Below are 26,720 nucleotides of genomic sequence, written 5' to 3'. Positions count from 1 at the left end.
CAGGACAGAAACGATCTGCTGCCTACACTCTATGGAATAGGAGCAGAGACAGCAGACCACGCTATCCTCTATGGACTGCCCGGACAATCTAGCGATCACCCAGGCAACCCCCCCCCCCCCCAGCAGCTCCTTGCGGCCTTCCGGCTCTCACCCGCTTGCTGCTGACGCACGTAATAGCGGCGCCAGCAAGAGGAGAACGGGGAGCAAACAAGCGCTGACATTGCTCATTTGCTCCTCAACATGGCCCCGTGTAATAGGGGCTTTACACGCAGTGCTATCCACAATGGCTACAGCTTGCAAGAAGGACCTATTCTTTCACCAGATTTAAACAATGGTATATCCAGGTGCAGCCAACAATTTTCTGTGAATTGCAAATGCTAGCCGTGACCATGCCTTGGCCAGTAGCACTGTGTCCATGAGTGTCCTAAGCACAAGTGGGTGGCAGCCAATAGTTGCACGATTTTGTATGAGAAACCTTGTGCTGCCATGGTCTATCATGGTATGGCCACTTGTGTGGCTTCACCCTAGATAGATACTCCTCCTCCTCCTCCTTCTTGCAGTTTACATAGGGCGACAACTCCATTTCGGGCCGTTATTCTGCCAGCAGCCAATAGCGTTCTTCACGGTTCAGGCCAGAAAACCACTACTGTAGCAATGAGTCAATTACGGCTTCTGGTTTTGATGAACGCTTCCTGAAAAGAAGGAAAGGGGATATACTTTGATTATTTTTGATAAAATCTGATAATATCAGTATAAAATAGATGGATATCACTTCTTTACATTGTAATTCTGAATGTAACACCTACATGTTGTATACATTTTCAGAACGTTAGTGTAAATAATAGGAGACCTGCGGGAAGGAATTTATAAAAGGCTACTAGGTTTTTACATTTTTTTTTTTTTTTTTTTAAATATAATGTGAAAAAAAAACCAAAACACAGCACCTCTTACACCACATACAGATTGAACGTTCAGAAGCAGTTGGCTGTGTAAAGTTGGCGCTGGGTTAACTTCAATGGCAGTTGGGCTGCAGTAACCAGACTACACAATGGACGGTGCCAACTGCCTACAGCTGTTTATTTTATGGGCTGCCAGGTGTTGGCAGACACTGACAGGTTAATGTGTTTTTCCCACTAAATGTAATAGAATACAATTGTTTTTTGGGCAATTTTTTAGGGCCCAATTACAGTACCAGGAAAGGCCAGAGATTTGTAATTTACTTCTATTTAAACGCAAAATTTTTTTTTTTTTTTTTTTTATATTTAATGTTTGTTTTTGGGTGTGGGAGGAAACCGGAGTACCCGGAGGAAACCCACGCAAACACGGAGAGAACATAGAAACTCTTTGCAGATGTTGCCCTTAGTGGGATTTGAACCCAGGACCCCAGAGCTGCAAGGCTGCTGTGCTAACCACTGAGCCACCGTGCTGCCTCAAGTCTTCTAGTACTTATAATCTTTATCAGCTGCTGTATGTCCTGCAGGAAGTGGTGTATTCTTTTCAGTCTGACACAGTGCTCTCTGCTGCCACCTCTGTCCCTGAATAGAACTGTCAAATGCAGGAAAGGTTTTCTATGGTGATTTACTAGTCTGGAAAGTTCCTGTCACGGACAGAGGTGGCAGCAGAGAGAAATGTGTCAGACTGGAAAGAATACACCACTTCCTGCAGGACATACAGCAGCTACCAAGTACTGGAAGACTTGACATTTTTAAATAGAAGTCATTTTCAATTCCACTGGTGGTAAAAAGATATACAGATTTGTAAACATTTTTTTCTCTGGAGTATCCCTTTAATTACTGTAGTGTCTTAGCCTTTCCAATTTAACAACAATGACCCATAACACCAGTTGTCTTGGCCACTAAAACCTTTCACAGATACATGTATACATATAGAAACACTAAAGTTAAACGTGCTGTAGTGCAGGAACTGTGAGACTACATCAGAGATTTCTAGCAATGGAAATCACAGACTGGCCTGGGTGTGAATCACTTTACTTTAATATAAAAATTTCTGTGCTTTTAAGATAAATGTTTTCTCCACGTGGTTTTACCAAACAAAGTCTAAACAGAAGCACTGCAACCAGTATAACAAATCCCCTGGGGATTCCGGCATCACATTATATTTATAACCTATTATACATATAACCTGCTTGAGTTGAGTGAGATGAAACGCTGCCATCTGGGGTGAATATGGGTGAACAAACAAAAACGGAAACTGGTGGCAATGTTTTTTATTCCTTGGAGACAGTCATCCATTTATTGAACTCCATGGGGGAGATTTATCAAAGGGGTGTAAAGTAGAATTGTCTCAGTTGCCCCTAGCAACCAATCAGATTTCACCTTTCATTTTCCAAAGAGTCTGTGAGGAATGAAAGGTGGAATCTGATTGGTTGCTAGGGGCAACTGAGCCAGTTTCACTTTACACCATGTTTGATAAATCTCTCCCTATGTGTTTCTCAAGGAAACAAGCCTGGTACAGTATGATTCCCTATAACATGAAGACGTTTGACCAGAGGTATATGGTTTACAAGCTGATGGCACAGGGCACTGAACAGCAGAGCAGGATGATAACTGAGCAGTTCTAACGTTACCTGATATTCCTGTGGAATAAAATTATCAATGATGATCATCTGAAGCCGGAGCTCACGACTCAGCTGCCTGATATTCTCCAATAACCCCTGGATTTATCTTTGGTGTTCTTGTTGTAGGTCGGCCATCTATAAAAAGTGAAGGGTAGCACAGTTCATTATTTGTAGGAAACCTTTAACCCTTTCTGGACCAGGCTAATTTTCGGTTTTGCACTTCCGTTTTTTCCTCCTTGTGCTTAAAAGGCCATAGTGCTTGCATTTTTACACCTACAGACCCACATGAGCCCTTATTTTTTGCGTCACTAATTGTACTTTGCAATGGCAGACTTAATTTTTGCAAAAAATATGCAGAGAAACCAGAAAAAAAATTATATGCACGGTGAAATAGAAAAAAAACCTCAATTCTTTTTCTTGGGGGGGGGGGGGGGCTTCCTTTTTACGACATGTATCCTATGGAAAAACTGACATGTTATATATGTTCCTCAAGTCAGTGCGTTTAAAATGATATTTAACATGTATAACTTTTATATTATCTGATGGCTTGTAAAAAATTCTAATAATTGTTAACAAATATATGTTCCTTAAAATCACTCTATTTCCATGCTAATAGCGCTTTTATCCTTTGGTCTATGGGGCTGTGTGAGATGTCATTTTTTGCACCATGATGTGTACTTTCTATCGCTTTTTATTACAATTTTTCTGGATTTGATGCAACCAAAAATGCCCAATTTTGCACTATGGGATCTTTTCACGCTTACGCGGTTTACAGTACGTGATCAGGAATGTGATAAATTAATATTTTAAGCGATTACGCACGCGGCGACAGCAAACATGTTTATTTATTTATTTATTTTTATTTATAACCTGGAAAAAAGGGGGGTGATCCAAACTTTTATTAGGGGAGGAGGCATTTTATTAATAACACTTTTTTTTTTACACATATACTAGAAGCTCCCTGGGGGACTTCTAGTATAAGCTTACTGATCTTTCATTGAGATCTATGCAGTATAATTATACAGCATAGATCGATGAGATCAGTTTTCTATTGCTTTAGAATGCAATAGAATGTCGAGCTGGGATCAGTGCCATTACGGCGCAGACCCCGGCCGGTGCCGCATGCAAGGATCCACACCACTAGACACCGGGGAAGGCTAAAATAAAGTATTCAGATGCAGCTGTCAACTTTGACAGCTGCATCTGAATACTTAATTAGTGGGCATGGCGATCGGACTGTGCCTGCTAATAGCCGCGGTCCCGGGCTACATGCCGCACACGGGACCGTGGGGGTTAAGAGTGGGGTTGCCGTATGGTCCCGCTCTAAACTCCCCCACCCGCGTGAGGACGTACAGTTACGTCCTCGTATGGGAAGGGGTTAAAACCGTGCAAGGACAACTAAGCCTAAGGCTACAGTCACACGTACATAGGACCAATGTTATTCAATGGCTCCGTTTACACATCCATACGTGAGTACAGGGCCGTGATCTGTGCCGCAAAAATAGGATCTTCAAGAGAATGATGTTTGACCTCAGGAAGATCAACCAAAACGCAGCAGAGACACCATCACATTTCTCAACGTCAGTGAGACATTGCAAAAATAGGACCTGCTGTAATGTGGAATGTAACTTGCGGCACAGATCGCCATGCTAATGATGTGCCAATGTAGTGCTCGGTGTAGCATGGAGCACTACAGACGCACATTTCTCCACTACGGGCACGTGAATGTAGCCTAAAACTAGTAAAAGGTTGTCGACCTTTAACAATGTTGCAAATTATCTTGCAAAACATACTGTACAACAATCTTGCCCCCCCCCCCAAATGTCCAAGTTTTCAACCAATTTTTTCATAATAGCTTTTTACAAAAATTGGCTGATTTTGTTACTGCTACAACAAACAACCAAAAAAACTAGTATAAACATAAAATGTAATACCGTAATTAGAAGAGGAAATGTAATATGAGAACTATTATTTGTAGTGGAGTGTATTACAGGTGTCACGCTTCAGATGAACCTCTCATGGACCTCAGATCTGCAAGGTTTATCGGAAGAGACGAAAAAATAACTCCTAAGGGCCCCTTCACACGTCCGTGTCAGTTTTTACTGTCAGAAAATCCTGATCAGGAGGCCTCAAATGTTTTCAGGAAAGTACCAGGATTTCCTGACAGTAATCCGTTTTTACCTTCAGGAAAAGCCTTCAGGATTTCCTGATCAGAAGAAAAAAATAGGACGTGATGGGAGATGTAGTTCTGCAAACTGGATGGTCACAGCTTGCAGAACTACAACTTCCATCATGCCCGATTGCAGGGCATGATGGGAGTTGTACTTCTGCAACCTTGATGGGTGTGTGTCGCGAGTGGCAGTAGCGGGTGGTTGCCGCGGGGTGGTATTGGTGCCGCGGGGGTTGCCGGGGCACTGCTCAGGTCCGGGAGGTGGGTGGGTGTCCGTGCTGCTGAGGTACAGGGAGGGGAGGAGGAGACAGCAGGAGGATGGGACACACCAGGAGCAGCGGCAGAAGGAGGCCTGGGGGAGAAGACTCCTGAGGTCCGGTGAGTGGAACTCCGGACGCTTTCCTGATGTGCATGAGGAAAGCGCCCGGGGCTCGGGCGCTCCCATAGACCGGTTCAAAAAAATCAGGTTCTATTTACAGAAGGGTGTCCGTGTCTAATGAAAGTCTACGCATCCGGAAATCTGTCCGGATTTCCTGATAGAAAATCTGGGTGGTTTTTCCGGACGTGTTAAGGGGGCGTTAGCAGTGTCTCCTACTAAAAGAAAAAAAAACTGGATGCTATACATTCATAATGTATGAAACCAAAATAGGCCATAGAAAAAAAGCTAGGAAGCATATCGATGTAATGGAGGTGGATGGGATTGTTACTGTGATGGGTAATTTAAAACCTAGTCATTTGCCATCACTTCTTATAATGAGAATGTTCAAGCATAAGACATTACATGAGTGTACATACAGCGATGCACTATCTGGAGGAATCTACAATAAACCAATTTCCTATTGACATTTTGATAAATGATTTAATGTCTGATCTTAACCCCTTAAGGACAGAGCCTGAAATGGCCTTAATGACAGAGACAAATTTTATGAATATGACCAGTGTCACTTTATTCATTAATAACTTCGGGATGCTTTTACCTATCCGGCTGATTCTGAGATTGTTTTCTCGTGACATATTGTACTTTACATTTCTGGTAAATTGGAGTCGATAATCATAACAAATCTTTATGAAAAAAACCCAAATAATGTGAAAAAATGTGAAAAACTGCATTTTTCCAACTTTGAAACTTTTTTGCGTATACAGAAAGTGGTTATACCACATACATTATATATTAAATAGCATTAGCAACATGTCTACTTTATGTTGGCGGCATTTATTAAACGATCTTTCATTTTTTTTAGACAATAGGAAGCTTAAAACATTAGCAGCAAATTTCCAAATTTTCAGTAAAATTTCAAAATCAGATATTTTTAGGGACCTGTTCAGGTACTTTAGTGTATTTGAGGGGCCTGTATGTTAGAAAGCCCCACAAAGCACCCCATTTCAGAAACTGCACCCCCCACACTCTGCAAAAGCATATCCAGAAAGTGTTTTAACCCTTTAGGGGAGTCACAGAAATAAAAGCTAAGTGTGTAAGAAATTTGAAAATTTTAATTTTCTGTGCAGAGATTTTATTGTAATCCAATATTTTTCATAATTATAAACTTATTACCAGAGAAATGCACCCCAATAATTATTGCCCCGTTTCTGCAGTTTATAGAAATACCCCATATGTCGCCCTATTGCGCTATTTGACGCAACCACAAGCCTCAGATACAAAGGAGCGCCTAGTGAATTTCAACGCCTCCGTTATATTTGGTCATTTCTGACTGTAACACTTCAGGTTGGCAGAGGCTCTGGGGTGCCAAAACCTAAAAAACACCCCTAAAGGGACACCATTTAGAAAACTACACCCCTCAAGGAATGTAAAAAGGGGTGCGGTGAGCATTTGGACCCCACAGGTGCTTCACAGATTTTCCGAACAATATGGCGTGAAAAAAGAAAAATTTATTTTTTACACTAAAACGTTGTTCTAGCCTTCAATTTTTCATTTTCTTAAAGGGATAAGAGGAAAAAAAAGACACAAAATGTGTAGCGCAGTTTCTCCCGAGTACGGAAATACCCCACATGTGGCGATAAAGTGCCAAGGGGGCGCAGGACGAGCCTCCAAAGGGAAGGAGTGCCAATTGGCTTTTGGAAGCTGAATTTCACTGGAATGGATTTCAAGGGCCATGTCGCATTTACAGAGCCCTCGTGCTGCCAAGACACTGGAAACCCCCCACAAGTGACCCCATTCTGGAAACTACACCCCTCAAGGAATCTAACAAGGGGCCCAGTGAGCATATGGACCCCACTGGTGACGGGCACAAATGTGGAACAATGTGACGTAAAAGTAAAAAATTTCATTTTTTCACTTTCATGGCATAAATGTGCCCGTCATCAAGGGGTCCATATCCTCACTGCACCCCTTGTTAGATTCCTTGAGGGGTGCAGTTTCCAGAATAGGGTCACTTGTGGGGGGTTTCCAGTGTTTTGGCAGCACGAGGGCTCTGTAAATGCGACATGGCGTTCATCATCCATTCTAGCCAAATCCAACCTCCAAAATCCAAATGGCGCTCCTTCCCTTCGGAGGCTTGCCCTGCGCCCACATGGCGCTTTATGTCCACATGTGGGGTATTTACGGACTCGGGGGAAATTGCTCTACACATATTGTGTGTTTTTTTTCTCTTTTAACCCCTTGTGAAAATGATAAATTCAAGGCTAAACCAACATTATAGTGTAAAAAATGTAATATTTCATTTTCACGCCACATTGTTCCACATTTGTGCCCGTCACCAGTGGGGTCCATATGCTCACTACACCCCTTGTTACATTCCTTGAGGGGTGTTGTTTCCATAATGGGGTCACTTGTGGGGGGTTTCAACTGTCTTGGCAACACAGAGGCCTTTTAAATGCAACATGGCCCCTCAAAATCCATTCCATCCAAATCCAGCCTTCAAAAACGAAATGGCGCTCCTTCCCTTCGGAGGCTTACCCTGCACCCTCATGGCGCTTTATGTCCACATGTGGGGTATTTCCGTACTCAGGGAAAATTGCTCTACACATTTAGTGTTTTTTTTTTTTATCTTTTAGCCCCTTGTGAAAATGAAAAAATCATGACAAGATTAAAAATTAGAGTAAAAATTTTACAAAAATTACACTAAATGTTGGTCTAGCCTTGATTTTTTCCATTTCCACAAGGGGTTAAAAAAGAAAATGAACACAAAACATGTAGGGTAGTTTCCCCTGAGTACGAAAATACCCCACATGTGGGCATAATGTGCCATATGGGCACAGGGCAAGCCACCAAAGGGACAGAGCGCCATTTAGAGGCTGGAATGGAGGATGGAGGCCATGTCGCAATTACAAAGCTCCTGTGCTGCCAGGTCAGTAGAAACCCCCGACAAGTGACCCCATTCTGGAAACTACACCCCATAAGGAATCTAACAAGGGGTGCAGTGAGGATATGGACCCCACTGGTGACAGGCACTTACGTAGAACATGTGCCGAGAAAATAAAAAATACCATTTTTTTCATTTTCACGTCCCAAATGTGGCCGTCACCAGGGGGCCATATCCTCGCTGCCCCCCTTGTTAGATTCCTTATGGGGTGTAGTTTCCAGAATGGGGTCACTTGTGGGGGGTTTCTACTGCCCTGGCAGCACAGAGGGTTTATAATTGCATCATGGCCTCCTCTAATGGGAATGGCGGCCATACCTACTTAGCTGGGGAAAAGGGACAATTCTAATTTATTTGGGGGTATTAGGCCAATTATTAGTTTATAAGGTTGAAAATGACAGGTGTCCATCAAATTCAACCTGTGTTGATCCAGAGGAAGGCAAAAAACCCTCGTGAGGCAGACGACAGTAGCCTCATCACAGGGGAAAAATTCCTTCCCGACTCCATAATGGCGATCAGAATATTCCCTGGATCAACGTGACCCCTGAAATAGGAATAAGGGACGGAATTTAGATAATGTAGAACCCCGATGACGTGTGGTGCGCCTTGAAGCGATCCAGTATGCAGAGGCCGGGGGGGATCAGGACAGGCGTCACACTGGAAAATGGTGTCCTCCTGTTACACCACACTCTGCACTTCTTCTTGGGTCTCCTATTTTCCAGTGTGGGGGACGTCACCTGGAAAATGTTGTCCTGGTGCGATACGGGGTCCTTCATATCCAGAAGCGCTGGGTCCGCTCCATGGCTGCTAAATATTAGGGCGCTATTACTGCTTCTGATATTTTCGGATCGTGCCGCAAGCTACAGTAGCTCGGGCAGCGAGGGACCGGAAGAGGGGGTGCTGGTATAAAAGTTATCCCCGTACAGGTGGTGACCTTTATCCAGCAGTGGGAAGATCAGTTCCCAAACTATCTCCCCACTAACTCCGAGGATGGGGGGGGAGGGGGCATCTGGGGCTGGATTCGGGTGTCCCTTCCTACATACACTCTAAGGGTACGTGCACACTGCGGAATTGCGACAGATAACCCTTCGTGCATTCCGCAGTTGGCACCTGCCGGCGGAGTGATGCAGGCGCACGTCTCCACCCGTGTCATAGACTCCATTCTATGCACGGGCGGATTCCGCTCTCCGGCCAACCTATTCATTCTTTGGATGGACGACGGAATCCGCCTGTGCATAGAATGGAGTCTATGACACGGGTGGAGACATGCGCCCGCATCAGTCTGCTGGCGGGTGCCAGCTGCGGAATGCACAAAGGGTTATCCTTCGCCATTCCGCAGTGTGCACGTACCCTATATCTGTAAGAGCACCCTGAGGTACGCTCACAGAGTTTGTAGAATTTCACACCATACCGTGATCTCTTATTGGGACGGTACTGGCGGAAAAGACGTGTCTAGGGGGCAGCGTACGCTACGCTACCCCCAGACACGTCACAGGATGATGAGGATGATGAGGATGAATGGAGGAAAGAAGGATCCCCCCATTCATCCTCACTGGCTGTTTCGGTGTCGGAGGCAATAACGTATCCCTCTGACGCCGAAAACACCCTGGGGGCCATCTTTATACGGGGACTAGTATATGGGGTATGTAGTGGTGTAGTGTCAAACTTTATTCAATGTAGTGTGGTGTAATGTAGTGTTTTTTACGTTTTTTTTACAGTCAGTATAAAAGAAAAACCTACGCCAACAAAGGAGTTGCTGATAAATGCCGCACTTATGTGCGGCACTTATCAGCAGACCGTGGCAGTAGAATATAGAAAAAAAACACCCTACGCCAAAAAGGAGGAGTTGCTGATTAGCAGCGCACTTTCGTGCGATGCTGATCAACACTCAGCGGCGATAGGGTGCGGAAAATAGAAAAAAAAAAATTTGGAAAACAAAAAAAAAACTTTTTCTACATTCTGAATATCCCTGTAGCTGCTGATAAGTGTATTACACATATCAGCCGCTAGGGGGCAGCAGAGCGCAAAATCCGGAAAATGATGAGGCTGGAGCCGAAAATAGCCGAAAGAAGACGACGGAAAGACCCGAAGACCGAACGGAATGACGGAGGACGCCGCGAACCCGGAAGACGCCGATCAGGAGCCCGGGACAGGTGAGTAATGTACAAATACCTGCTCTGGACCCCTCCGCTACCTAGCGGAGGGGTCCAGGGCAGGTATTTACTGTTTTGTGTGACTCTGATCGCCGTGCCACCGGCCGGTACCGGACAGCCGTTCACGGCGATCGGGCCGGTGGCACAGTGACCACCATTACTTTTTACAGTAATGGCGGTCGGTGCCGTCCTCGGACAGCACCGACCGCCATTTTTTTCCGGGTCATCGGGTCACCGATGACCCGGAAAGGTTCCGATCGCCGCTATTGGCTGATCTGAATTGATCAGCCTATAGCGGCGATCGTAAGCACGGGGGGTGTTAACCACCCCCCGTGCCGAGAAGCTATGATGGCCTGCTATGATTTATAGCAGGCCATCTTCCCCGATCGCTGTGTGCGAACACGCAGCGATCGGGGAAACATCGGGCGTAAATTTACGCCCTGATGCGCTAAGTACCAGGGCGCGAGGGCGTAAGTTTACGCCCGATGTCGTTAAGGGGTTAATCAAAGCAACAAAATGCGTACTCCCCCCCCCCCCCCCCGACCTGGAACGCTTGAAAGGCATAGTGACTTTTAATGCCTTTAATTGTACAAAGCATAATAGGGATCTCGATAAAACAACTTTCTATATTGATCAGCTTATTGCCACTGGTTTCGCTTTATATAGCCCCCAGTGATAAGCTAGGGGAAGGTCCAAAAAGACATGTATTTCCCTGGCAGCACAAGTTACAAACCACCGTTGCAAGTGTCCAGGAGATGGAATCTTCTTGTTAGGTGCCCAGAGTGCTTTGTATTGAGAGAATTCTCTCAGCTATGAATGAGCGTTAGCAGTTTCCTGACTGGATGCTACAGCTATCAGTCATCACTGAGAGGACAGGCCAGGAGCAACACCACCTGGGCACTAGCGGCAGAGGTGGCACAACATTAGGAATGGTTGGACTTCCCTCCCAGACCTCTGTATAGGTGCTATCAAAACTGCCAGCAGGTCTCCACAAAATGGCCACCCATGTTTTACAATGCCATTGTTTGCAAAACCTCTTCTCCTTGACCCTCTAGCAAGGGACCACATTCTATGATGTTCCACCAGAAAACTGCTTGTTCTTATGTGTAACCGGAAGTGGCCTGTCCTGTATCGTCTGACTTCCTGTGAATTACATAATTACAATACCAAACAGAACCCTCTGCCTCCCCCACCCGGCTCTATCTGTATGTCCTATTTGTAGAATACTCCTGCTATTTCTATTGTACTGATGCAAATCCATACACTGATTATTTGTACAATTATAAACTCCTCTGACTGACACTGCCAGTCTGTGTGCAGGTCCCCTAGTGTCCTGTCATGGAGCCTGACACTCATCTCCTGGTGCTAACGCTGGTGCACTGCACTGGACTGTCAAATCAGCAGGCTGTACTACCAGATCTGTCATGGCAGCTCTGAAGGCCTTCAGGATTCTGGGTGGTACGGATTGAACCCCTGTCTAGACCTCTTTATTGCTATTGATTGTGGCAGCTAGAATGTTAAGTGTCAGCTCCTGATGCACCCCAGACCCATGGTGTAATATACATAGAAAAAAGAATTTCGATCAAACTTTGTACAATGCTGGTGTAGTAGTTGTCTAAAAACACAAGTTATACACTTTTATAGTAATTAACCCATTAAGGTCAAAGCCAATTTTTGTTTTTGCGCTTTTGCTTTTTCCAATTGAAATTGAACAATTGAACTTTGCAATGACTAACTTTATTTTTCCATAAAATATGCTGCGAAACCGGAAAAAAATAATTTGTGCTTTCAAATTGAAAAAAAAAAAGGAATTTGTTTTAATTTCAGGGAGTTTTGTGTTTACGCCGTTCACCCAGGGGTAAAACTGACTTGTTATGCATGTTCCTCAAGTCGCTGTCGATACCTAGATTGCACATAGGTGACTTTTTGATAGCTTTTTATTACATTTTTTCTGGATTTGATGCGACTAAAAATGCACAATTTTGCACTTTGGAATTTTTTGGCGGTGACGCCGTTTACCGTGCGAGATCAGGAATGTGATAAATTAATAGTTCTGGCGATTACGCACGCGACGATACCAAATATGTTTATTTATTTATAAAATGGGAAAAGGGGGGTGATTTGGACTTTTATTAGGGGAGGGGGCTTTTTTATTAATAAAAACACTTTCACTTTTTTTTTTTTACATTATCTAGAAGTCCCCCTGGGGGACTTCTATATACACAGCACTGTTCTCTCATGGAGATCAATGCTGTGTATATACACAGCAAAGATCAGTCACATCATTGATAGATTGCACTGGCCTGCTGCAGGCCATAGCAATCTAGAAGAAAGGATGCGATCGCGGGGGGGGGGGGGGAGATCCGACCCACTAGACACCAGGGAGATTATGTATAAAGCACTTTAATGCAGCTGTCATGTTTGACCTCTGCATTGAAGTGCTTAGTTAGGTGGTGCGGCAACGGGACCCGTGCCGGCTAATAGAGACGCTCTCCGGCTGCCAATCACAGGCGGGAGCAGCGCTGTTTAGAGCGGGGTCCCGGCGGGCCCCCTTTCTGAACTCCCCCCGCGTCACCATGACGTACCAGATACGTCATGGGACGCTAAGGGGTTAAACACTGGTTTAACATTAAACACCAAGATCAATTACAATGATCAATGTATATCTGTGGTCCAGCCACAATCTACAGCTACTGTAATATGGTCTTAAAGCATCAAGCAACACTGCAATAAATTATCTGAACAACTTGCCTCAGATTTTGCTGCCATTTACATGGTCCACACTTTCTTCAGTTTCTTGGTTTTACCCTGTGCCTCCTCCTGTAAGCTTGTGTATTTCTCCTCAATATCCAGCCGCTCTTGCTGTGCAAACACAAATATACCAAGAATAAATTGCAAAATTCCAAATAAATAAAAAGAGCTTTAAAGAGGACCCATAGCTAACCCAAAAAATGATATTCTAATAACAGGAGTGCACATCAGGTGATCGGCATGATAAACTCAGGGGATGTGTATTAGGCATACACACCCCTCAATGTAAAGCACCCATACCCCCAGACTGTATAATTATGCCCATCACCTAATAGTCACTCTCATTATTATAACTGCAGTATTCACAGTAACATCTAACATGTTGAAGATTCCCGATTACACCAGGTATCACTCCTGAGAACCACTGTAACCCAGAGATACACTGACCAGAAGGGACATCCGACTTGTTTACTCCATAGACTCTAATGAAGCAAATGAACTGAATCTGGAAAACTAGGGAGAGAAGTGCGCTCCCCTCAGGAGACCAAGCAGTAACTTTACAAAAAGGTCAAAATTTACTGCAAATAACAGTAACACTTTAAGTTATAGTGAAACTATAAACCCATGTAGAAATCGTAGTGAAGAAAGTGTCAATCCAGCACTACAGTAGTCAATTAAAACTTGTAGCTTTACTGCATATGAAAGGTTAAAACTCTATGACGGAAGCAAAAAAAGAGTAGGACAACGCGTTTTGTCTGCATGTGCGCTTAATCAGGTCACCTTCTGCTCTATGATTTCTACATGTCTATAGGACAGGTTTGCGAGTATGCTTTGTGACCTGTACAAAGGGAGAGAGTAGGTTCAACTCTTATCTATATACTGGTGTCACCTTTTACTGTAAGGGCCCTATTACACCAACAGATGTCTAACAGATTATCTGACAGATTTTTTCAGCCAAAGCCAGGAATGGACTATAACCAGGGAACAGGTGTTAAAGCAAAGACTCCTTTGCTCCTCTTTTCAAATCCATTCCTGGCTTTGGTTAATAAAAATCTGTCAGACTTCTGTTGGTGTACTTGGGCCCTAATTCTGCACACATCACTTCCTAGCAGTCACCTCTTTATCATCACAGACAGAACACGAAGTCTCAACGATTTAGGCTTAGTGGTCAGAATGAAAGTTGCATGATTTAACAATCATTTTCTATTTTCTGATGACAAATTCCTTTTATGTTATTAATTAAAGTGCATAAACTCATGTGATGGCTACTGCTGTGACTTGATGAAGATGATGAAGATGAATAATGATAATGAAGATGATGATTAGTATTATTATTGTAGATGGTAACACTGTTCATTTCCCCATGGCCTCTATTGGGCAATAACTCCTAACCACAAACCTCCTTTTCTTCCAGCTCTCTTCGCAGCTTCTCCGCTCTCCTTCTTCGCTCTCCAAGCTCCTGATTTGATTCATCCAATAGTTTCTCCTGTTCCTCTGCCTTAGCCAACAAATCTACCCCTCCAACGATAACCTCTCCCTCCAGAGCGGATAGCTTCTTAAGGAGAGACTGATGTTCCTGTCTACAAGAAAAAGGCAATAAGAACATTACATTTATGACCTGTACATCTGTTCCCACATTAAGAATTTTGGAAAGTCAGAACAGCAGAATGCATATTTGATAGATTCCATCCCCTCCTCAGTTGATCTTGATGGACATGTGTCTTTTTTCTGAGGAAACTTACGGAAAAACAGTCACGGAATCCGCCGATCGCGTTCAATCTTTGGAAAGATGGCGGAATCTGCCCACGCATAGAATGGAGTCTATGACACGGGCGGAGACATGTGCTCCCACCACAGTCAGCGAGCAGCAGATTCCGCAACAGATTTTCTGTCAAATTTCCTCAGTGTGCACGTACCCTACATAAGCAAAATTTTTAACATAAAGACATAAAGACATAATTCCTGGGTTTATCGGTTGCAGAGCAAGCCGAGCTTGCATTCATGACCTAACCCTTCCCAGCCTTCCTCTGGGTAAGTTAGCAACAAACGCCAATGACTGCAGAGCTTGCAAACATCAATGAGAAAACTACTGTACTGGACTCACACAGACCGAGTCCCCTCAATCAATTCTTATAATCAGAGACACCAGAATCTGAAATCTGATGGCAAAGATAAAAACAACTTTGGTTTAAAAATAAATAAATATCAAGGGAACTATAAAAAAAATTACTGATAGACTGCAAGTGATAAGCAATAACAAATAACTAAAGTGTTAGAACGAGAAGGATTCTTGGGAAATGAAAAGTGTGTGTGCTTTTTTATTTTTATTTTTTGACATGATGAAAATTTGGTGCAGATTTTTGGCTGTGATACCAGTAAACATGTGAATGGGATCTGCATACGCTGTGTGAAGAATGTGGTTCCTATACATAGTTTTTATATTTACTTCTGCCACAAACTGTTTCGTAGTATACAAAGAATTATAAAAAAAATCCCATTACTTTAGGGAGGAACAAGTATTGCTTAATAGTAAGAAAAGAAAAGTTATTGCAGAGCTCTATTACCCATATGGGTGACAAGGCTGAGGCCTACTGATTCTGCATGGAGTTTAACCCCTTCACTGCTCAGCATCTTTTCATTTTTGCACATTGTTTTATCTCCTTATGTTTAAAAGTTCATAGCACTTGCATTTTTTCACCTCAAAACCCACACAAGTCCTTTTCGAGACACTAAGGGGGAGATTTATCAAAGGGTGTAAAATTAAGACTGGTGCAAACTGCCCACAGCAACCAATCACAGCTCCTGTTTCCTTTCACCAGAGCTGGAAGCTGAGCCGTGATTGGCTGCTGTGGGCAGTTTGCAGCAGTCTAAATTTTTATATTTAGTGTTTTTTTCCGCATTTTATGGGACCAAAAATCTGCGATTTTGCACTTAGTCTTTTTTTATTTATAAACATATTCTTATTGACTTTTTGCAAATATAAAGTTTGTACAAACATGGACAATAACACCGTCCAATACAAAGAGAAAAATACAATTGAACATGTCCAGTTAGTTGTGTTTCCTGGTGAGACATTAACATGGGAATGATGGGACCCCTTCCTGCCCCTCAAACTTCTCCCCGTGAGGGAAAGAACAATTGTATAAATGCAACACAGGATCCAACACCAATCAGTTTCAGAATGTCTGTCTACAGGTCAGCTGACAGGGAGAAGTCTTAAAGAACCCAGTGTGTTTGCCACTACACGTTCTTATCTCTTGCGGCTGATAGTGAGATTATTTAAGTGTTTGCCAATGAAGGAAAAACCGCTTCGCTCCCTGAGATTTATGAGTCTATCCCAAAGAGGAGTTTCAGTTGTGAAATTACCATGGGGATATCCGGGACTGCCTCTTCCAGCCAGACCTGGGACAGACATCTCAGGGCCACATGCAGTACTGTATGTATCATTTCTAGCAGGGGCGTAGCTAGGATTCATGGGGCCCCATAGCAAAAAACTGTATGGGGCCCCATAAATCCTGTACGCCCCCCCCCCCCCCCCCGCCAAACACAGACATTGACGCACATATACACACACAGAAGCACCATTAACATATATACAGATATGCCACTGACATACACACATATATACGCTGTAATGTGATTACACTAGTGCTGATGTATACACCATGAGTAGACTGTACACTGGGAAATCATCTCAGTGTAATAAGAAATACTCAACCAGAAATAAAAGCAAATGCTGCAGATATTAATGGTGGGTTCTTTTATTAGAGCCCAGCATTAATAGAAGCTGCTGCAGAACATCTTTGGGAGCAAACACACACATATACACCAGTGCTAGACATTGCTGACATACACACACACACACACACACACACACATATAGCCACAGATACATACACATACTGACCTATAAATATATACACAGATACATATATACACACACTGACATATAAATATATACACAGATACATATATACACAAACTGACATATACATATACCCACAGATACATATATACACTCACTAACACACATACACAGCACTTACAGCTCCCAGGCTTCCCCCTCCTCCTCCTGTAGTCCAGGCTGATCTTCACATAGGTATTGAGGACCTTTGGGTCATGTGACCCGAAGGTCCTTTATCCCTCTCCTGTGCCGTCTGGCAGGTCCTGCTCCTCTGTTCAGCCCACTCACCTGGCACTACAGTGAGGGGGCTGAACAGTGCAGTGGGGGTCCCTCTTCCTCTCTGGACCCCTGGGGGAGCGGGGTACCTACCATGAAGGCAGGGCAGGCTTCCTCGGGCCCCCTTCATGCAGGGGCCCCATAGCAGTCGCCTTCCCTGCCTTCACTGTAGCTACGCCACTGATTTCTAGGATTGAAACTACAGTATCCTCCTCATCCGGTGGCCTAAATTGATGAAAAAGGAAAACCTGCAGCGACTCTGGGACCCTGAACTTCCAATGATAATCCGAGACCACCTGATAATATGAGTGAGCACACTCCCTCACCCCATGCCATAGGTTTGTATGGGCTTGTTTACATTTCAGGCATTCAGTCCTCCTATTGGGAAGTCAGGAGAGGGGGAATGTTAAAGCCATAAAGCGTTGTATGGGTTTCCTTCCATCGTTCATTTATCATGTATATTCGTATTAGCTTACACCCCTTAAGTATAGGCTCCTGGATCAGGACATTATTTGTCCACCCTGCCCAGATCGGGAAAAGGGCTTTAGAATCTACTTTAACCCCTTAAAGGGAACCAATCACCGGAAAAACGCATATAGAGCTTTTGAAATGTGCTGTTAGAGCACACAGCACACTTGCCACACGTGTTTCCATAGCCTCCGTGCCTTCCCCGTGTAAGCCGCAAAGTAACTTTATAAAACTGGCGCCCTGTATGCTAATTACCTGAGGTAGTCACCTGGGCGGTGTTCAGCTAGCAGGTAGTCACGGTCCCCTGGGCGTTCTACCGCTGTAATCACGCCCCTCTGGGCGTGATTCAAAAGGCCGAGTAGCTGTGACATTCTGATGCCGGACGCCGCCGCACATGCGCAGTGCAGCCGCTTCCATTCCGGCGGTACTGCGCCTGTGCAGAATAGCCTTGAATAGCCTGTTAGCCGGAGTTCAAGGCTATTCTGCACAGGCGCAGTCCAACCGGAATGGAAGCGGCTGCACTGCGCATGTGCGGCGGCGTCCGGCATCAGTACGTAAGCGCGCCGACGTTGGGCACGGCGCGCTCCCGAGTGACGCCACAGCCACTCTGCCATTTGAATCACGCCCAGAGGGGCGTGATTACAGCGGAAGAACGCCCAGGGGACCGTGACTACCTGCTAGCCGAACACCGCCCAGGTGACTACCTCAGGTAATTAGCATACAGGGCGCCAGTTTTATAAAGTTACTTTGCGGCTTACACGGGGAAAGCAAGGAGGCTATGGAAACACGTGTGGCAAGTGTGCTGTGTGCTCTAACAGCACATTTCAAAAGCTCTATATGCTTTTTTCCAGTGATTGGTTCCCTTTAATGACGCATGACGGGTATACCCGTCATGCGGCAGTTACGGGCAAACAAAGAGGGCTCCCGGTGTGAGTCCTCTCTGCAGCCCGCGGTCCCCAGTTGCTATGTGCAGCCAGGGACCGCGGGTCAAAGATGACAGCTGCATTTCAATAGTGTATGTGGCCCCTGTCCCTGGTGTCTAGTGAGGAATCTCACCCCCTTGATGCGATCGCGGAGGAGAGATCACTTGTATTGAGCCGGCCGGGGCTCAGCGTCGCTTCGCCGCTAATCCCGGCTCGGCAAACTATGTATGTGATCTGCAGCAGACTATTATAATAGAGCCATGATCTGATGGATCATTGCTCTATTATATACACAGCATTGATCTCAATGGGAGATCAGTGCTGTGTATATAGAAGTCCCCCAGGGGGGCTTCTAATTACTGTATGTGAAAATAAAAAAAGGAGTTTATTAATAAATAAAAAAAAAACCTCCCCTAATAAAAGTTTAAATCAACCCCCTTTTCCCATTTTATAAATAAATAAAATAAACAAACATGTTTGCTTTTATCGCATGCGTAATCGCCCGAACTATTAAATTATCATATTCCTGATCTCGCACGGTAAACAGCGTAAGCGCCAAAAAATCCCAAAGTGCAAAATTGCGCATTTTTGGTCGCATCAAATCCCCAAAAATTGTCATAAAAAGCGATCAAAAAGTTGCATTTGCGCAATCAAGGTACCTGTCAGGACTGGCCGCTAAGACAGACAAGATGGTAGTCACAGAGAGTGCACCCTAAACTAAGCCCCGCCCACTGTCCCTACCTACTTGCCGCAACCCGCCCTAAGATGGCGGCGGGCAACTTGAAGGCGGTCCCTGTACCGGCTAGGTGGGACACAAGGACAAGACAGACAAAACACAATAAAGAATAGTCAACAGTCCGGGTCACAACAATCGGGCAGCAAAAGTACAAAATCCCAATCCTGTAAGCAAAGTCAAAAAACAAGCAATATGGTCAATGGCAGGCAGGCAGCTAGCAAAGATGGTCAGAACACAAGGCAGAAGGGGCAAAGTAAGAACAGACTATAGCAGAACCACAAGCAGGCAGAGACAAGCTCAATATCCGGCACTAGAATGAGCCTCAGCAAAACACTTATAGGGACCCAGGAGACAGTTCCTGCCCCCTAATGGACAAGGCTCCTGGTTCCAAACAGAATCACCTGCGGATCAGAACTGGCAGCAGTGTAACTCCTTCATAGCCAGAGCACACAGCAAACGGGTGGGGCTGAACACAATACTAGAAATAAGCCAGTGTTCAGACAGGGTTCAGGTTACTGCACAAACATACAAAAACACTGAATATCAGCGCCATCTCAGGCGCGCAGCACGAGCCAAGGGGCGCACGGAGTTCGGCACAGGCAAATTCATGACAGTACCAATAGAAAGAACACATCATGGCGCAAAAAATGACGCCTCCCAGCCCTATAGTTCAAAGGATAAAAGCGCTATAAGCCTGGGAATAGAGCGATTTTAAGGAACATATATTTGTTAACAATGGTTTGAATTTTTTACAGGCCATCAGATAATATAAAAGTTATACATGTTGCATATTGTTTTAATCGTAATGACTTGAGGAACATATATAAGAAGTCAGTTTTTCCATAGGACACACAGCGTAAAAATTAAGCCCCCCCAAAGAAACAGAATTGCCTTTTTTTTTCAATTTCACTGTGCATATAATTTTTTTCTGGTTTCGCAGCATATTTTATGGAAAAATTCAGCCCGTCATTGCAAATTACAATTAGTGATGCAAAAAATAAGGGCTCATGTGGGTCTGTAGGTGTAAAAATGCAAGTGCTAGGGCCTTTTAAGCACAAGGAGGAAAAAACGAAAATGCAAAAACGAAAGTTAGCGCGGTCCTTAAGGGGTTAAGAAAGATATTATGAAATGCATTATAGAGGGTTAGAGATCGTTGCCTTACGTGGTCCAGTCCCTACGACACCATCCAATGTGTGGTCTCGTGATTTCACCGCCAAGTGCCTTAATCTCGTGGAACAAATCGCGTGTCACTTATTTATACAGAGAAAGTGAGCTGGGGGAAGATTAAACTTAGAGGAAATATCAGCTGGAGAAAGCCACATGGCAGGTTTTTGCACCTACACTGTTTTCTGTGTGAGATCAGGAATGCGAAGATGTAATAGTTTGGGCGTTTACACGCGTGGCGATATCGAATATGTTTTTTTTTTTTTTTTTAAATAAAATGGGAAAAGGGGGGTGATTTAAACTTTTATTATAGGATGGGAGTTTCTTATTTATAGAAAAAAATATATACAGTGGTACCTTGGTTTAAGAGTAACTTGGTTTAAGAGCATTTTGGTTTAAGAGCTCACAGTTTTTTTAAAATTGTGGCTTGGTTTAAGAGCATTTCTTTGGTTTAAGAGCTCCCTCACCTTCCAAATCATAGCAGATCCAATTCAGGCTGGGGCTTGCATCAGGGGACAGGACTGTGGAGGTAATCTCTTTTTAGCTGTAACCCTTCTCTCCCCGGACAGAGAGTGCTGCTATACTGTGCCCACATACAGTATGTCCTGCTCATTTCTTCATTCTCCCTACAGTCTCTGTCAGCCCTTGTGTTTCCTATCCTCTCCATTACTGTACAGTAACTTATAATATCACATATTCTGCTGTTTCTGCATGTTTGTTTCATCTGTTCTACATGTAATTCAGAATAAAAAATATTTTTGGGGTGTGGAACCAGTTGTCTGCATTTCTATGATTTCTTACGGGAAAATTTGCTTTGGTTTAAGAGTGATTTGGATTACAAGCACGACTCTGAACAAATTATACTAGTAATCCAAGGCACCACTGGATATGGATATATATATATATATATATATATATATATATATATATTTTTTTTTTTTTTACACTAACTTGAAGTCCCACTTGGGGACTGCTATTATAACTGCACTGATCTCTCAGAGATCGAAGCATTACATATGTCCTGCATTTTTCCATGAGGTCAGTGCTTGATTACTATGGACTGTTGGAGCCCATACTAATCAAGTGCCGAGTCGGGAACAGTGTCATTGCAGCGCAGAGCCCCTACCCGGCTGGAAGCAGGGATTGCTCCTCTGCGATTGCATGATGGGGTTGTGATCCCACCACAGATGGAGTTTTTAAGCCATTTGAATGCCATGGTCAGTTGTACAGCCGCATTTAAATGGTTAATTACCCTGCACAGACAATCAGATGTGCAAGCTAATAGCTGCAGTTACTGTATGTCAGCCAGGGAAGGCGCTGTACAGAAAGGGCTTGCATTGTGAGTCCTCTCTGTAAATCCCTTAAAATCATGATGACATCCCCGGACGTCAAAATGGGTTAAGGGGTTAAGAGGATGGAAACACCTGAAAACCTATGTACCCAGCAATGGGCTGATACAACCCTGAAAATATAGCTCTGCTTAAGGCTATGTTCACACTACGTAAAACTACGGGTGTAGTTCTTGCCGTAGAACTACGCCCGTGGTTTTGCGGGGTGGAACATAACCTTACTTTCAATGTGATCCCGGCTGGAGCGTACACACGTCGTATACGCTCCGGCCGGGATCTATGCGGCGCCGCAAATAACTGACAGGTCAGTTCACACAGTGAAGCGAGCGGCTCCGGACACTTGCTTCACTGTGGGCTATGGGAAGCTCTGATGCGGGCGTGTGCTGACCCGCCCACATCAGAGCTCTGCGGCCGAAAGGATCATCCGGCCGGTACTTAAGTACCGGCCGAGATGACCCGGCCAGGGACCGGCCGTTCCGTGACCCGGCCGGGGTCACGGAGCGGCCGGTCTCTTACGTAGTGTAAACATAGCCTTAATAAGTACAACGTGGCTATTGTTTTACAACCCAACCACAAATAGGAAAAAATCATGTGCTTGTTACTTTTCTGGACACCGTCTACCTTTGCCAACTTCTCACAATTTCTGGCAGGAGGGTAGCAAAGGAGCAGTGTTGTTTTAATGTGTACAATGTGGGAGTTGTGTTGTGTCAATCCGTACAGTGTGTGAGCACATGGCATAAAACTGAAAAATTATTACTCTCAGGAGTAGCCTTTTAATTTACACACTGAGAAAACTAGTAACAGTGATTTCCATTCACAGATGGTAAAGTATATTAAACTGATAAGAACAGATACTACACTGGATCTTAGCCAAAAGGCCGAGAAGCGATAAGATGGTAAAGTCTATTCTAGGAGAGGGATTCGTGTGTGTAGGCCTAAATTTTCTTGTGCTACTATGATTGATGGCCTATCTTCAGCTGTGCGGTGCTTGCATTACACAGTGAATGGGGCCATAGGTAGTTCGCTCTGCTCACTGTAATGGTGGTGCCAAGTTACTGCACCTCAGCTCCTCTTCAAGTCAAGGGACGCTGAGGTGCGTAAATCTGCCCAGGCCACTATGCAGTACATACAGCCAACTGCTTGTAGCCCCGTTAACTGCGTAGTAGGGGCCAAACAGCTAACAAGCAGGGGTGCAGGGTGTGAGCACCCTGCTGGTCATTGATTTACTGCATAGCCCAAGGACAGGCCATTAATCATATTAGTCTGGAAAATCCCTTTAAAAGGAGAGATCCTGTTTGATGCTACCTACTGTACACAAAATAACTTTCCCAATATCCCAAGTAGCTGGAGAGATTCCTTCAAACTAAAGCAAATGCAGAAAAAAAAGCTGCTCACAATAACATATCGAGTTCCTGATTATACCTTTCAAAGGGCCTATACTGTACATGAAAAGAACTGGGATTGTTATGGGTTGCTAAGAGTACCTCCTTAACTTGGAATACTTCTATAAAAAAATTTAATTTAAGTTTTTTCCCCCTCTTCTCTCTCTTTGGGGGGTAGGGAATGGTAATATGATAAATTAGAAATTATGCCATGTGTATTTGTTGGTACTAAGGATGGTCCGAACCTGCCGAGGTTCGGGTTCGTATGAACCCGAATTCTCGGCCATCAGATTCCCGCTGTCTGGCTGCTCCGTGCAGCGGGTGGATACAGCGGGAGGACCGCCTGGAAAACCGGGATACAGCCTATGGCTATGGCTGTATCCCAGTTTTCCAGGCGGTCCTCCCACTGTATCCACCCTCTCCACGGAGCGAGCAGACAGTGGAAATCAATGCCGAGAGTTCAGGTTTATAGGAACCCGAACCTTGGCCGGTTCGGACCATCCCTAGTTGGTACAATAACTATATGAGTGTATATGTAGTTTTTATATTTTGTGATATCAAAATAAAATATTAAAGGGAAAAAAACAAATACACATAAAAAAATTCTGGAAAATCTGTGTTGACAAACAGACTGGTGACAGGACAGCACTACATTATCTAGAGGACTTATTTGGCCTTAAGCAGATCCTTCTACCTTTTCTCCATCTCTGCTCTAGCTTTATTCCGTTCTTCTTCCTCCATGTCAAGTTTTGCCTCAAGCGCCTTCCTTTTCTTCATCAATCCGTGCCTGCATCTCTGCCATCTTATCTGGCGATACCTTCTTCTTGCCTATGTGTTTGATTGCCTATGTGTATGATTTCCTATCCACACTGCATTTTTTGTTGACATGACACACAGATTTATGAGCAAACTTTTCTACTAATCAAAGAACAAAACACCATCGTGTGTATCAAAATATGCTCAGAAACCCAATCTTGTATTGAAATGTACCCACTCAATAAAAAAAAGGTATATAATATTCTACCTTAGCAAGGATTAAAAAGATCAAATGTGACAATGACTTTTATGTAGGAAAGCATTCTTGGCGATATAGTAATCTTATTTCATCTTTCAAACCTTATTCCTTAAAAAAGAAGTTCGAGGTTAGGGGTAAATATTTCCGGCAGGGGGTGGTGGGGAGCATAATAAATAACGTATCCTTACCAGACCTCATGCCGGCGTTGTGGCGCATTACCAGGCTCCCGTAACCCCGCTGGATGTCATTTTTCTGCTTCGGGGTATGATGCGAATTAGCTAAAACATCCTAACCGGGTGGGATTTAGCCAAACAGTGACTGCATCAGTGTCGTCTTGCCCCAGTCACTGACTGGCTGAGTGGGGCATCAGTCAGCCGGGTCGGGATGTAGCAGGAAGGAAGATATGAGGAATGTCAGCGGGGGCCAGGAACGCGATGCTGTGCTGCACGGGCACAAGTAAATAAATATACCTTCTTTACTATGTTAACCCCACGTCCTGTCTGAAATGTCCTCCCCTCTCCCTGGACTTCTCCTTTAAAGTGTAACTAGCGACCTGCTTGCGCAGGATTAACCCTTCAGTGAGAGCACTAAAATTACCTTCTCACCACTTTTGAGATTACTGAGCCCCTTCCATGGTGCACAGCTATTTACATTTCTCTCCATTTTCAGGGCAGGACCAAAGCTGGGCTGTTTGCCGGCCAGTAGTACACACTCAGGGCTTCCTTTCCCTTACTTCTCTGGTTAGTCACAGCACAGCCCATACTTCTGTTTTGCCACGGCATAATGCTTTTGAAAGTGCACTGAACAAGCTGGCACTAAACTGGGCTGATCATTTATACAGCATAGCAATTTAGTTGGCAAGTAGAAGCAGAAGGGGTTACTGATGCACAAGCTCTAAATGGTATTACGTGAGCGGCAATGAAAGAAACTGCAGCAGCACAGCAAGGAATGTCAAGGTGAGATTTGCTTTTCAACTCCCTTGTTCCCAAGTGACTACCCCTGTCCAAATTAAGTAAGCTGAGCGCTAGCGACGAAAACATGACACCAGGCAAAAAGACAGTATAACCTCCTGCACACTCACGCTTTTTTTGGTTTCACAAGAAATATATATAAGCTTTTAATGCAGGTGGGGTTTCAAGTCACAAGACACATACATGTCACACTCTTATAGGTCAGTCTATAGATGGTCAGTGGCTTCCTGTACTGCGCAGTCAGGCTGGCACAACTTGATGTTTACCATAAATTGTTTATAGATAAGTGTCTCTTCCTAGCTTTCTATTATGACTATGATGTAGGTTCATGGTGCTTTTCTCATGGGCGTGCTGCCAGCATTCCTCTACTTCTTCTAGAAGCAGTTACAAGGCCGAAGCCATTTTAAGGATTACAATGTTTTTACCCAAAGTAATAACCCCTTAATGGCCACCTTCACAGGAAGAGGTTACACTAAGCAGTGAACTGCTTGTGATGACATGGATCACAAGTTAAAGGGAGAGGGGAAGGGAGATACAATGCAGCACTTTAGACATACAGCGATAGGAACAAACACAACTGGATCATCTTAAGCAGTCAGATAGGCTCCCATTGCCAGTACATAGATCAGTAATGATTTCCTATCCACACTGCATTTTTCTACTCTGATGAGGCAACACGTGGCAGAAACAGACGTTGCCCAACCTGACAGATAGATATATTGAAGTAAAATACATGGTAAAAATCTTTGGCATTTCTACAACAGAATAAGCATGCTGCACATGCTTGATGATGAATATTCACATTTCCCCATGAACAATTCCTCACCCAGATGAGCTCTGCAGTTATACGTAGAAATATTAAGAAAAATGAGTTGTCAAAATGCAGATAAAAAACGACGGCAGAAAAAGTAAAAGGACAGCTATTAATTTCCTGCAGACATGACTAATCGAAAGTTCAACCAAAGGTTTTGGTTATTTCCAACACTAGTACATTATATGAACTTACCGATTACTATTTACATAGCGGAAATTAAGGATCTGTGCACATTGGTGTCAAGGCTTAGGTTTCTAAATAGATTAAAGTGGATGCATACCTGATTGACGTTAATGGGATCCACTTGGTTTCTGTCTATTTTGCATGTACAATAGATTTCCAGCTGTCAAAGCAAACAGAAATTTAAAGAGCACGTCCTGAGAAACCACATGACTTCATAGAAGACTACAATATAATTAAATACTTTCCCAGTGTGGTCTGTCTCCATGATGTGCTGTGACAGTCGGCGGATGGCTGGGTGGCTTACAAGCGGCTATACCCTAGTTTAGAAGAATAAATTCTGACAAAATCAGCTCCCCCCTCACAGTAGGAATCTCCCAGTGAAAAGGCAGACGCCAGATTGCGACTTCCCTCTGATAATGTGAAAACAAATCATGTATCCCTGTACCACTGAGGGGAATCATCTCATTTCCCATTTGAAAGTAAAAAAAAACCAAAAACTTATTATCCATGGAATAAGGGCCCTATTCCATCTGATGATTATCGTTCAAATTATCGTTAAATCGTTC

The 26,720-nt window shown here is 44.0% G+C and overlaps 1 non-coding gene and 1 pseudogene across 1 annotated transcript; both read right to left on the bottom strand.

Moving 5' to 3' along the window:
* Window positions 1–2,415: 2,415 nt before the first annotated feature.
* On the bottom strand, window positions 2,416–24,384 carry LOC138782655 (kinesin-like protein KIF3A; annotated as a pseudogene).
* On the bottom strand, window positions 22,487–22,679 carry LOC138780489 (U2 spliceosomal RNA). The gene has a single exon (XR_011361333.1). It is a non-coding gene; the product is annotated as a U2 spliceosomal RNA (small nuclear RNA).
* Window positions 24,385–26,720: the final 2,336 nt, after the last annotated feature.

Source organism: Dendropsophus ebraccatus, chromosome 1, assembly GCF_027789765.1.
Source record: "Dendropsophus ebraccatus isolate aDenEbr1 chromosome 1, aDenEbr1.pat, whole genome shotgun sequence".
NCBI classification, from domain to species: domain Eukaryota; kingdom Metazoa; phylum Chordata; class Amphibia; order Anura; family Hylidae; genus Dendropsophus; species Dendropsophus ebraccatus.
The sequence above is the reverse complement of the archived record's forward strand: the minus strand, read 5'-3'. Positions and strand labels throughout refer to the sequence as shown.